We start from the raw sequence: 11,230 nt of genomic DNA, 5'->3' as shown, positions 1-11,230 counted from the left end.
CCAGATGATGAGCTGGCAGGTTACAGAAGCTTGGTCTCGCAGTACTTTTCTTGCAGTTCAATTTACTGAATACTTAATAGTGTAAAAACAGCAAAGAACCAGATTGGTTTACCCAGAGGGCATTAGTATGGGTACTGAACAGGGCCAGACACTCTAGAAAAAAAAATGCCCCCTCTTAAAAAGTCAGCTATCTCAACTGTATTGTAGATTGAGGGTAGGAAGAAAGAGGTAAAGAAATTAATTAAAAATATAAATCCAAAAGCAACACACACACACACACAAACACACAAATACACTTCATAAGACCCTTTTTGACCATTCTCACTCAAGCTATGAGAGACAACAATGTTCTTATTGAGCTGGAGATTTTCCCTCATGTAGTTCAAACACTTTATCTTTGTTATGCAAATAGGCGTTCATTCTTTTTTATTTAAGTTTTATTGCATTATGATGAGAGAAGATATATAATTTCAATTTATCTGAATTTGTTAACATTTAAAACCATATTTTGAGTAAATAGACTTATATCACATTCTTCATTCCCTTTTGTACCCTATCTCCTCCCGGAAAGCCCCCCTTCAATACCTGCCATACCTTTCGGGTTTTTTTTTTTTTATCATATTCTTTAAAATTCACAAGGTATTGTAACAATAAAAAATGAGCCTTATAAAAGCTGTTTGATATAAAATAACAATCAATTGAATAGCCTTATGTAGATGCTTGTCTACAGCAATACTGAAAATACATGCGTTTTTCTCAATATAAATTTTAAGTAACTCCAAATATATTAACTGTATGATATTTTAAAGTAATATATCACTATTAGCTTTTTTTAATGAACATAAATAAAGTATTTTTATTTGTGTGTTTGTTTTGTCTTTAGTAGAGCTTAAGATCTTGGCTCTTTCTGTGGTACAAACCCAAAATAACAATTTTTAGACATTGGAGTTCGTTGTAATAAGGCTGTACGTCAATGTCTCTCACATCACCAAAGGATTTTTACCTCCGTAGTAGCTAAGCTAAGAGTTGACAGTTCTGATGAGCCAAGGAATGAATTGTAGGCACAATTTTTGGATACAGATTTCCTGCTATGGTCAAAGCTATTTGACTTGAGTGATTGTCTTCATTCTCAGCCCACGGGGAACAGGCTACATTCATTTAAGAAATGGTGTGAGTATTAAGATGGTCTATCCATGAAGCCATTCATCAACTGTTTCAATGAACAATGGTTCTGCTTGGAGGTTTGCACAGACATTAGGTGAGGGTAAGATTCCGTTTCCTTGTCAGTGATGCTTTGCGTCCATTCTTACATTATGTATATATTCAATGAGTTTCTGTGAAAATGGAAATGACAGGTAAAAAGTCTAGCCTTCTAATTCTTTGGTTTGGCTTTATTTTACTTTGATGGTGGGGAATGGCTACTGACCGTGACATAATGAAGACTCAGTCTTTATTATTTATTGAATGCCTGAGCTGTATCAGCTAAAATCGTCTACGTGAACTCCCTCAAAGTCTCAGGGCATGTGATAATAATATATCTCGAGCCGGGCCTGGTGGCGCAGGCCTTTAATCCCAGCACTCGGGAGGCAGAGGCAGGCGGATTTCTGAGTTCGAGGCCAGCCTGGTCTACCAAGTGAGTACCAGGACAGCCAGAGCTATACAGAGAAACCCTGTCTCGAAAAACAAAAAAACAAAAAAACAAAAACAAAAATATATATATATATATCTCGTTTGAAGATCTAGGAATGAACACCGGGGCTTCTAAAAGCTAAGGAGAGTCTAAAGATAGGCTAATTCCCATGGAGTATATATACAGTTTGGTATGAAAAGTAAGAAAAATAAAACATAAAAACCTTAAAAATGTAAGTTCTGAAATGCTAAAAGAAAAAAATGTAGCTGGAGAGCATGCTTTCTTTACAGCATCCATTAGCTTGAATTCATTTTGAAACAGTCCTGTTACTCATGTGGCATGATGTGACATTTTCCCAAGTCCCGACATAATCACTAAATTAGCCCAAATCAACCAGAGGCTTAAGGGGTGGGTTCTGGTCATTCATAGAAGTCCTATGGCGTAGGGACTGAGACTCAGCCAGCTGGAGCTCAGAAAGGAACGGTTCTGCCGGGACACAGATCCTCTGCGGGGTGCAGATGTGAGGCCTGGTCCTGCTTCTCAATGCCTCACCAGGTATAACGATGCCCTTACCACATGCTTGTCCCCAAGGCAGAGATGTTTCCTATCGTGTAGACTGTCAGGGCCAAATGGATAGTGCCCGTCCCGGGCTGCTTTCCCACCAGTTCATGGGCACTCCTGTCTACTTGGCCATCAGACTCCCCCCACCCCTGGCAAGGTTCTGTGAGTCCTGGGCTACTGAAATGGAGCAGCAGAGTAGTGGGAATTCATCTTGGCAGGGCAGCAGCAATGGTTGCAGTCATGCTCCTGCGGGGACTTCAAGGAACGGCTATTAGTACCCGAATCTAGGAACACAAGACAGCACCCATGTCCATCAACATAAATAAATAGTACCAGGTTGCTTCTATGAAGATTTGGCTGCCATCCTTTGGACAAACTGGTAGTGCCCTAAATCAATCAGCATCAATTTTTAGTGCTTAAACCTGAGAACGTCCAGGAGAACTATTAGCCAAAATATTGTTGCCCGAATCCATCTAAATTGGGTTTTCGGTTACTAGGCACAGAGGCCCCAGCCGATGCAGGGGTGTCAGCAATGAGTGGTCTCAGGTGGTTTGAACAATCACGGATTATTGGAGCAGGACAGGCAAGGCTGAACTTGCCCCAGTGCGTCCAGTGCTGGGTAGTAGTTTGGGGAGGAAATAATCACATGGTGCCTGGGTTCCAGGGAGGGCTCAGGGCTGACCCAAGCTCAGCAGCAGGGTCCTCTGGGGGAAAGAAGCATCACTCCTCTCGAGACTTCTCTCTTGGTTGTGGAAAGGCGGGGGAGACGAAACCCGGACTAGTTTACTCTTCCCAGTTATCTTTTCTGAGAGCTCACAACCAGTTCTACCTCAGTACTGTCAGCTTTGCAAACCCGGCCCATTTGGTTGTCTGTGGTCTACACCCTGCATGAGCGAATCTAATTCTGAGAGGGCTAGAAGGATTCCCTTCCAAGGCAGCACTCAACTGAGACACAGGAGACAGCCATCTTAGGTGGAGGTCTTATTGATAGAGTTGTGAGACATGAATCTATGTGGCTATATCACCACACAATCTAAGAGGACTCTCAGAGCTTACTTTGAATAAACTATAATGGCTTTATCGCTGCGGTATGTCCCCGGAGGCCTGGTGTACTGAAGGCTTGGTCCCTTGCCTATGTTGCTATTTTGGGGAATAGTAGAAACTTTAAGATGTGGGGCCTAATGGGAAGGAGCTGGTCACTGGGGGCATGATTCCCTATCTTGCCCTGCCCCCTTCCTGTCTCTTTATCCCATGTCCTGGAAGCCATGAGGTGAACAGCTCTTCTTTATGTTCCCTGTCATAGTGTCCTGCCTCACTAGAGGTCCAAGAACAGAGGCTCAAAGGTCACCTTCACTGACATAAGTTCAAGGCCAGCCTGGCATGCATGAGACCCTATGCAAAGGAAAGTAGAATGTTTCTCTGACATTTAATCATGAGTTTCCACTGCCTGCTTATATTTTCAAGATTGTCTTACATTTTTCTAAAAGTATTAACAATTATTACACTTTATACCTGAGATAGTATCTGAAATATTTAGTGATTTAATGATACCTACTTTTTTTCTGTTGGATATCATGTTGCTTTTCCCTCCTAATATATTTTTTGAGAGGAGTATCTTTGTTCCATAGATGTGTGTGTGTGTGTGTGTGTGTGTGTGTGTGTGTGTGTGTTCATCTTCTCTTCCTATGAGGATAAATGTAAGAATATTTACACAATTTATATTCAAAATGGTTATAGAAATAATGTGCCTTCCCAGTGAGAAATTACTCCGCACAGAGATTACTAAAGGAAAAACTCTTTAATAGTGCTTGTCCAGGTCTGGCTAATGCCCAAGGAAGGGCTAGGCTCCAATAGAAAATTCTAGGTTTATGCATTATTCCATATACGCTGCCATCCCTAAATCTCATTCAGGTCCTGACCCCAGGTTACACTTTAAATAGTTTAAACAGAGACAAGAAACTGCACGTCTGGCCACTTGGGCAGCTGGGAGATTTACACAACAAAAATATTGCCAGAATTATTTTGTAAGTACACTCAAACAAATTGTATTATTCTTTCTGCATAGTTCTTACCTGGGGTCATCTTGCCCATTTAGCAGAATTATGGTTTTCTCATGTGTGGCAGACCAGGACTTAATATTGATCATGACTCTGCACCACCCCTTAGAGCTGTCTGTTAGAGGCATGTTCTTTGGGAATGTGGCCTAAAGGCCGATCAATCCTGGGGAACAGACGTTTACATGTTAGCATATCTCTAAGATCCGTGCGATAGTTTGGAGGTAGTGCTCCCTCGGCTGAGTTCGTGTTGTGTCATTTAATGTCTCCCAAGCAAATCTATTAGTAAGTCCTTTAGAACATTAAGTTCTATTACCTTGAATTTCTTCTACATAGACATTAGTTTAAAGTAAAAACTTGAAGCATGCTCCAACTAACTGACAATGTGGGGAGACAAGGTGAGGAGGAGGGAGGGGGACCAAGGAGTTGTGATGGAAGGGAGGAGGGAAGACAGTAACACACAGGGACAAAAAGGCAAGAAGATGTTGAGGTTTGGTGTGTTGCTGTGTATTGTAAGCTAAGTACTGGCCCCGAGGTCTGGGACTGGAGACCCTCGTGTACTCCAAGGGATGCTGTGTAATCTCGCTCCTTAATTTAAGACTGTTGGTTGAATAAAGATGCCTACAGCCTGTAGCTGGGCATGAGAGGTAGGCAGGGTTTCAGTTCCCAGGCTTGGGGTGTGAGGCAGGACTACAAGAGAAAGAGATGGGAGGGGGGCGGGGAGGGAGAGGGGAGAAGAAGGGAGAGGTGGGACATGGCAAGTCATATAGAGGGCCCAGCTCTAGAGCTGTTTAAGGCTTATTATAAGTATAAAGATATAAAAAAGCGTTGTGTCTTTTACCTGGAAGCTAAATGATCCAAGGCAGGGTAGAAACCCTAACTAATACAAATAATTACTACAATGGCAAAATGTTATGATTCGTTTTAGAAATTCGTATTAAATACTAACCTGAAGACAGAAAGCTTTAAAAATGCAATGTCTAAAGAAAAATGTTCTCTACTTTTAAATTTTACATAAAATAATTAGAAATGATATAAAAAATGGCTTAAGAGATAATCCCATGTGGCCCCAAAAAGTATTTAACCTTTGTGAAATATGCTAATCTAATCTAATTTAGTGTATCGACTAACAGTAAGTAATATTGTATTAGAATAAGTATACCTCCAAGACTATTTTTAAATAAAGGGTTTTAAAATGTTGTTGTTCATGTGTGTGTATGTGGTGTGTGTGTGTGTATGTGGTGTGTGTGTGTNTGTGGTGTGTGTGTGTATGTGGTATATGTGTGTATGTATGTATACCTATATGCTGCAAGGATGTCAGAGGACAACTTACTAGAATTAGTTCTCTCTTTCTACTGTGTGGATCCCAGAAACTGAACTCGGGTCATCAGGCTTGGTAGGAAGCGCCTTTACCTACTGTCTTAGTTAGGGTTTTATTGCTGAGAAGAGACAGTGGGACCAAGGCAACTCATAAAGAAAAACAATTAATTGGGGGCTGGCTAACCGTTTCAGAGGTTCGGTCCATTATCACCGTGTTGGGAAGCATGGCAGTGTCAGGCAGACATGGGGCTGGAGAAGGAGCTGAGAGTTTGACATCTTGATCCACAGGCAGCAGAAGCATCCACACTTTGACCTTTCTTCTTCTTGAGCTTCATGTGGTCTGTGAATTGTATCTTGGGTATTCCGAGCTTCTGGGCTAATATCCACTTATCAGTGAGTGCATACCATGTGTGTTCTTTTATGATTGGGTTACCTCGCTCAGGATGATATTTCCCAGATCCATCCACTTGCCTAAGAATTTCATGAAGTCACTGTATTTATTTTTTTTCTTTAACCATATAACTCTATTGTGTGAGCATGAGCTTTGCAGATTACTATATTTTGTCACAGTGTCAAAAGATGGGACACATCTGAACCTAGACCATACTGTCTTTAGTCAATATTCCATTGCTGTGAAGAGACAGTATGACCATGACAACTCTTATAAAAGAAAGCATTTCATTGGGGCTGGCTTACAGTTTCAGAGGTCTAGTCCATTATGGTCATGTCAGGAAGCATGGTGGCAGGTGCTGGAGAGGTAGCTGGGAGTTCTACATTTGAATCAGCAGGCAGCAGGGAGGGAGAAACACATTGGGGCTGGCTTGGGTATTTGAAACCTTAAAGGCCACCCACAGTGACACGCTTCCTCCAACAAGGCCACACCTACTCCAAAATAGCACCACTCCCTAGTGACCAAAGCATTCAAATTTATGAGCCTATGGTTGCCACTCTTATTCAAACCACCACACATGTCATAACTGTGTCTTGCAGTAATGTTCATAGTATAAGACTCTGCAGACAGTGAGGGAAAGATAACTGAACAGCCACCAGTAATGAAATGATGTATTCGTAGGTTATTACAGGAGGGCGGGGCTACGGAGAATAAGGCTTTATTCTGCTATAACTAGTATTACACTCACATGACTTTATATGGACAGAATGCCTGTGACACACTCTGTTACGTGAGGAAAGCACAACCCAGGGCACACAAACCTGTTCTTTGGTCAGGTCAAGCCGTTTTAACCTTCCTGGTGAGCGTCTGCTTCTAGTGACCACAGGGCAGGCCTGGTCATGTCTGTCTCAGCTTTTCTCTGGTCACAGGCCTTTGGTTCATCTAGAATAACGAAGTATAAACCCTTAGTAATTATGTCAATCCTACTGAAAGAAAGGCATTCCAGGCTGCCTTTTCCTTTATGCGAATTAAAGCAAAGCAAAAAGCAAAGCAGAACACCATGTGAGCCAAGAGGGAGATTTGCCTAAGAATGACAAAGAGCAAACCAAAGATATAGCCAAGTTAGGTGCTCAGCTAAGCGCCTAGATTCAGCTATTCTTGAAGCCTTCTTGAGTTCACAAACCTGTGTTTCCCTTGCTTGTGGCCAAGAATCCTGGCTAATAATAATAGAATAATGTGGGTGATTTGATTCTGACTAATAAAACAGAACCTTTATAGTGAAGCATTTTGCTTATGGGAAACCTACAGTACAACCAAACATAGAAGTTAAGTTTGCAGGGGCGGGAGAGCATATTTTTTCCATTACATACTTCTGTTATATTTGGTCCCCAGACAAATGTTTATGTTTTATGTATCATTAAAATTCTATAAAATTTAAGCAGGTAGCATACAGCTGTGTTTTCCAAATATTGGGTTTTATGGAGGAGGGACTAGTATGAGTGACTTGGGAAAAGAATCCAATCTTACATTTAAAATTAGGAAAAAATAAAAACCGAATATAACGAATTATTACTTCTTTTATGCTCACTTTAATTTTTGAAGCTGGCACACAAAGTAATGGGTTTCATGCTGGCATTTTCAAGTGTGCTCTGGTCTTATTGCCGGCCTGCCCCTCTCCTTTGATGGCCTCATGCCTGCCCCCCAGTAGTCCTCTGTTCTTCCCTGTTCTTCCCTTTTCATGATCCTGTCTAGTTTCATGACACACACACCAACAGGCACATGCACACACTTGTGCATGCAAATGCACACACACAACACACACAACACACACACACACACAAGCACATGTGCTCACACACACACACACAAATCTAGGTTTTTGCAAATGAAAAAACAAACAAACCTGACAGATACCTGAGTCTGGCTGACTTCTCCTAACGTCATGACCACCGACTGCATTATTTTCCTGCAGATATGGTGATTTCATTTTTCTTTTAGACTGAATAAAATTCTCTTCCATATATATATGTGTGTGTATATATATATATATAAAACATATTCTTTATTTATTCATTTGTATATATGATCAATGCTCTCTCTAGACAACTTGGTGTACCTACAACATTGATCTAGCTTTGGAATGATGATAGATGCATATAATCCCAGATACTCGGGAAGCTTCATCAGGGGATGGCAACTTCCAGCCCAATAACTCTGACTATGTAGATAATTGAGGGCCAGCCTGGGCAACTTAGTGATACCCTGTCTTAATTCTGTCTCGTACATTTATGGAAACAAAATTTGGTGACATGGGCGTACAGTATTTATATTTGTGTTACTCAGAAATATCAGCCTTCCCTACCCCCCCACCCCACCCCCACCCCCACCCCCGCTGGGGGCCAAGATCAATAGGAACACTGGTGACAGATTGCAGGGGGATGCAAATGCTCCACACATGGCCTCTGGCTACCATTTTAGGAGCCTTGGTCTCTGTCCACCTGAAACTCAGGAAGGGCCTATTGCCTTCTTCACAGTTGCTAATTCCCCTGAGAAATGGACCTCAGCAAAGAGGGCTCCTGGGAATTGTACCCTGCCTTGGGGGGTGGCTGGCCCAGTAACTGCAGCGTTGGGTCAACAGACACTAAACATTTATTTACAAGGAAGGTGCATAGCTGTGATTACTGTGCACTGTCTCTTCACGGCTGTGTCCGGCTGCCTGGGACACTCCCTTCCCGGGGAGAGGATACATTTCAACATAATTAAAAGTTGAGAACTGGTTCCTGGACTTTGAGTATATCCAGTTACTACAGTGCCGTATGTCAGCAAATCCAGGGGTTATCAGAAATTTACAGGAAAAAAATAAAAAGACATTAGCAGACTAGGACTTTAATGTGGGCATACACGAAATAGCACACATGTTAATTGCTCATAAAATTTTCATATAAATAAAATTTTGAGGAATGACACTGAATGGAAGCAAATGAATGATAATGAGCGGAAATCAAGGAGGGCACAGTAAAGTCTACATAATTTTCATCTTATGAAGAGCATGAGCGCATAATCGATTTTACTGATTTACAGCAGAGCCCACAGCCTTGTCATGTAAAATTTAATAGGTAGCTTGGACATTAAATTTTAAACTCAGGATCATCATCAATCTTTTATTTAAATCTGATAAGCTTCTGGGGTTACTCCAAGGGTGGAATCCTGGTATGTTTCTCCCCCATGGCTCACCTTCGGGAGATTATGTCCTCCTGTACAATACATGTATTACTTACTATAATGGTAACAGCATATAACTCATGTCTTTCATAGCGCTGGAATAAGGGTGTGTTACTTCCCCTAACAACTTGTGCTCCCTCTCCTCCGATTTACTAATTCCAGCTAAGATGTTAATTTTCATAAATAGAATAGAAAATGTTGTTCTTTTTAATCTTCCAAGTTGAATTCTGGGTCATGCAAAGATTAAGTGAAGTGACTCAAACTCCAAATCCTATAATTACGGAACGGCTGTTTAGATGGAGTAAGTCTTCCTTTTTCCCCCTCTCTCCTTTGGCTGGGATGGCAACTTTGGTGAACTGCAAATTAGAAAAGCCTGGCTGCTTGTCTGCGGTGAAGCGAGCTCCTGAAGGCACAGTCTACTTAGCTGCCATTTGCTTTGTTTAATCTGAGATTAGGCCTAGGCAAACCTAAATTTAGAGCTGACGGGATTCTTTAAGGTGGCATTCGTGGCTGCAGTTTTTCCCTGTAGCTTTTGTGAGTCTCTGACTGGGGCAGGGGCGGGGGGCGGGGCGGGGTGTGTGTAACCATTTTAAACTCTGAAAAAAAAAATGAGATTAAAGTTGTGAAGGAATTAGAAATATCTACAAACTGGTCAGCTCATTTACTGGATTTCCAAATGGCAGCGCGTTGTCTATGTCCTGTCTTGTGTCATGTGCCTCGTGTGCCACCTCCTACCCCCAACCCCCGTGTTTTCAAGTTGCTTGTGACAGTCTCTCTGAAGATCTACCGGCTGTCTTTGACCCTGCCCATCACCTTAGGGGCGATCACGTGTCTCATTACTCTAATGGCCTGAGAAAGGAAACCCCCCAGGGGAGAAAGGGCTGACAACTGCAACCACTTTCCTAATTGGACTGCGGTGAAAGACGCTGAACTGCGGGGACCGGATGCTGGCTGGAGCAGTCGGGACAGCAAAATTGTATCTACACTGACAGAGAGGGTGTTGGCAGGCAGACCTGGGGGCTTAATTCTGGGAAGTTTTAAAGCCGCCGAAAGCTGGACGTCTCCAAGATTTAAATTTAGAAACGCTGTTTTAAGAAAGGCTGCCCTGGGAAGGGTCTTGGTTCAGTTTTATTTGGTAGCTCTGGTACGCCTTTTGGTGGTGCTTGAAAGCGGGAGGGCGTAGCTGCAATGCCGCACTTCCCTGCTGGGTGTTTTTCTACTAGGGGAGCACCCCTGGAGGAGATGCGGGGTGAGTTGGGAAGCCAGCCAGCCAGACTTGCATTCGCACCTTAGCGTCTGCACTTAGGAATTCTTAGCTCATCATCTCTCAGTTGCTGGCTGTTGGATACGGAACATCCGCGGTTTCCACAATTAAATGGGATCGATAATTACCTTGAAGGAAAGTGGCGATAACCAAATAACATGTGCAAAGTGTCTGGCATGTAGCAGATGCTCCGAGACATCACTTACCATGCATCCTCTTTCCCATCTGCTTTCTACATCACTCAGTTTGTGCTTCTCTTACTCCCACCGCTCCTAGGTTTCTTCTGTTGTGAAGGTGGAAAGTTAGGGCTGGAGATGTAATACTTGGTCTTGAGTGCACAAGGCCCTGAGTTTGGTCTCTAGGGAAGGAAAATGGGAATGCTGGACTCTAGCTTGGACGCTATTCCCAGGTGACCTCCGGAATTTAAGAACCTTGTTCTTCCAAATGACAGGTCAGATCCTGGCCAAACAGCCAGCTGTGACAGCAGACCACATGGACCTTCAAAGAGTACCAGGTCCTCCACTTACTGAAGAGTTGCCATTGATTTTGTTTCGGATCAAACAGCAGCCCTGCAACAACAGCAGGCTAACAAAAGCCTCCGAGTTTATCTTTGACCTCCTAACCCAGTCACACCCTCACAGCCTGATCATCTGACTGGCCTTTGCTCTAACTGTTCACCTGCAGTTTGCCCTATGAGATACTGCCCCATCAGCAGACTGCAGTCACACTACCCAGCTGCCACGCTGGCTGCCTCTGTAAACTTTCCCCCTTGACTCTTTCCCGAGGCC

General features: G+C 42.7%; 1 long non-coding RNA gene across 1 annotated transcript in view; it reads right to left on the bottom strand.

Moving 5' to 3' along the window:
• The window catches only part of LOC115064844, an 18,289-nt gene extending 7,481 nt beyond the window's left edge, over window positions 1–10,808 (bottom strand). The window contains exons 1-2 of the long non-coding RNA XR_003844677.1: window positions 10,649–10,808; window positions 6,778–6,898 (exon numbers count right to left, since the gene is read on the bottom strand). This is a non-coding gene — a long non-coding RNA (uncharacterized LOC115064844). The remainder of the gene's footprint in view (window positions 1–6,777; window positions 6,899–10,648) is intronic.
• Between the last annotated feature and the right edge of the window lie 422 nt (window positions 10,809–11,230).

This window comes from Mus pahari, chromosome 10 (assembly GCF_900095145.1).
Source record: "Mus pahari chromosome 10, PAHARI_EIJ_v1.1, whole genome shotgun sequence".
Lineage (NCBI taxonomy): Eukaryota > Metazoa > Chordata > Mammalia > Rodentia > Muridae > Mus > Mus pahari.
Note: the sequence above shows the minus strand (reverse complement) of the source record. Positions and strands in the feature narration are given on the sequence as shown.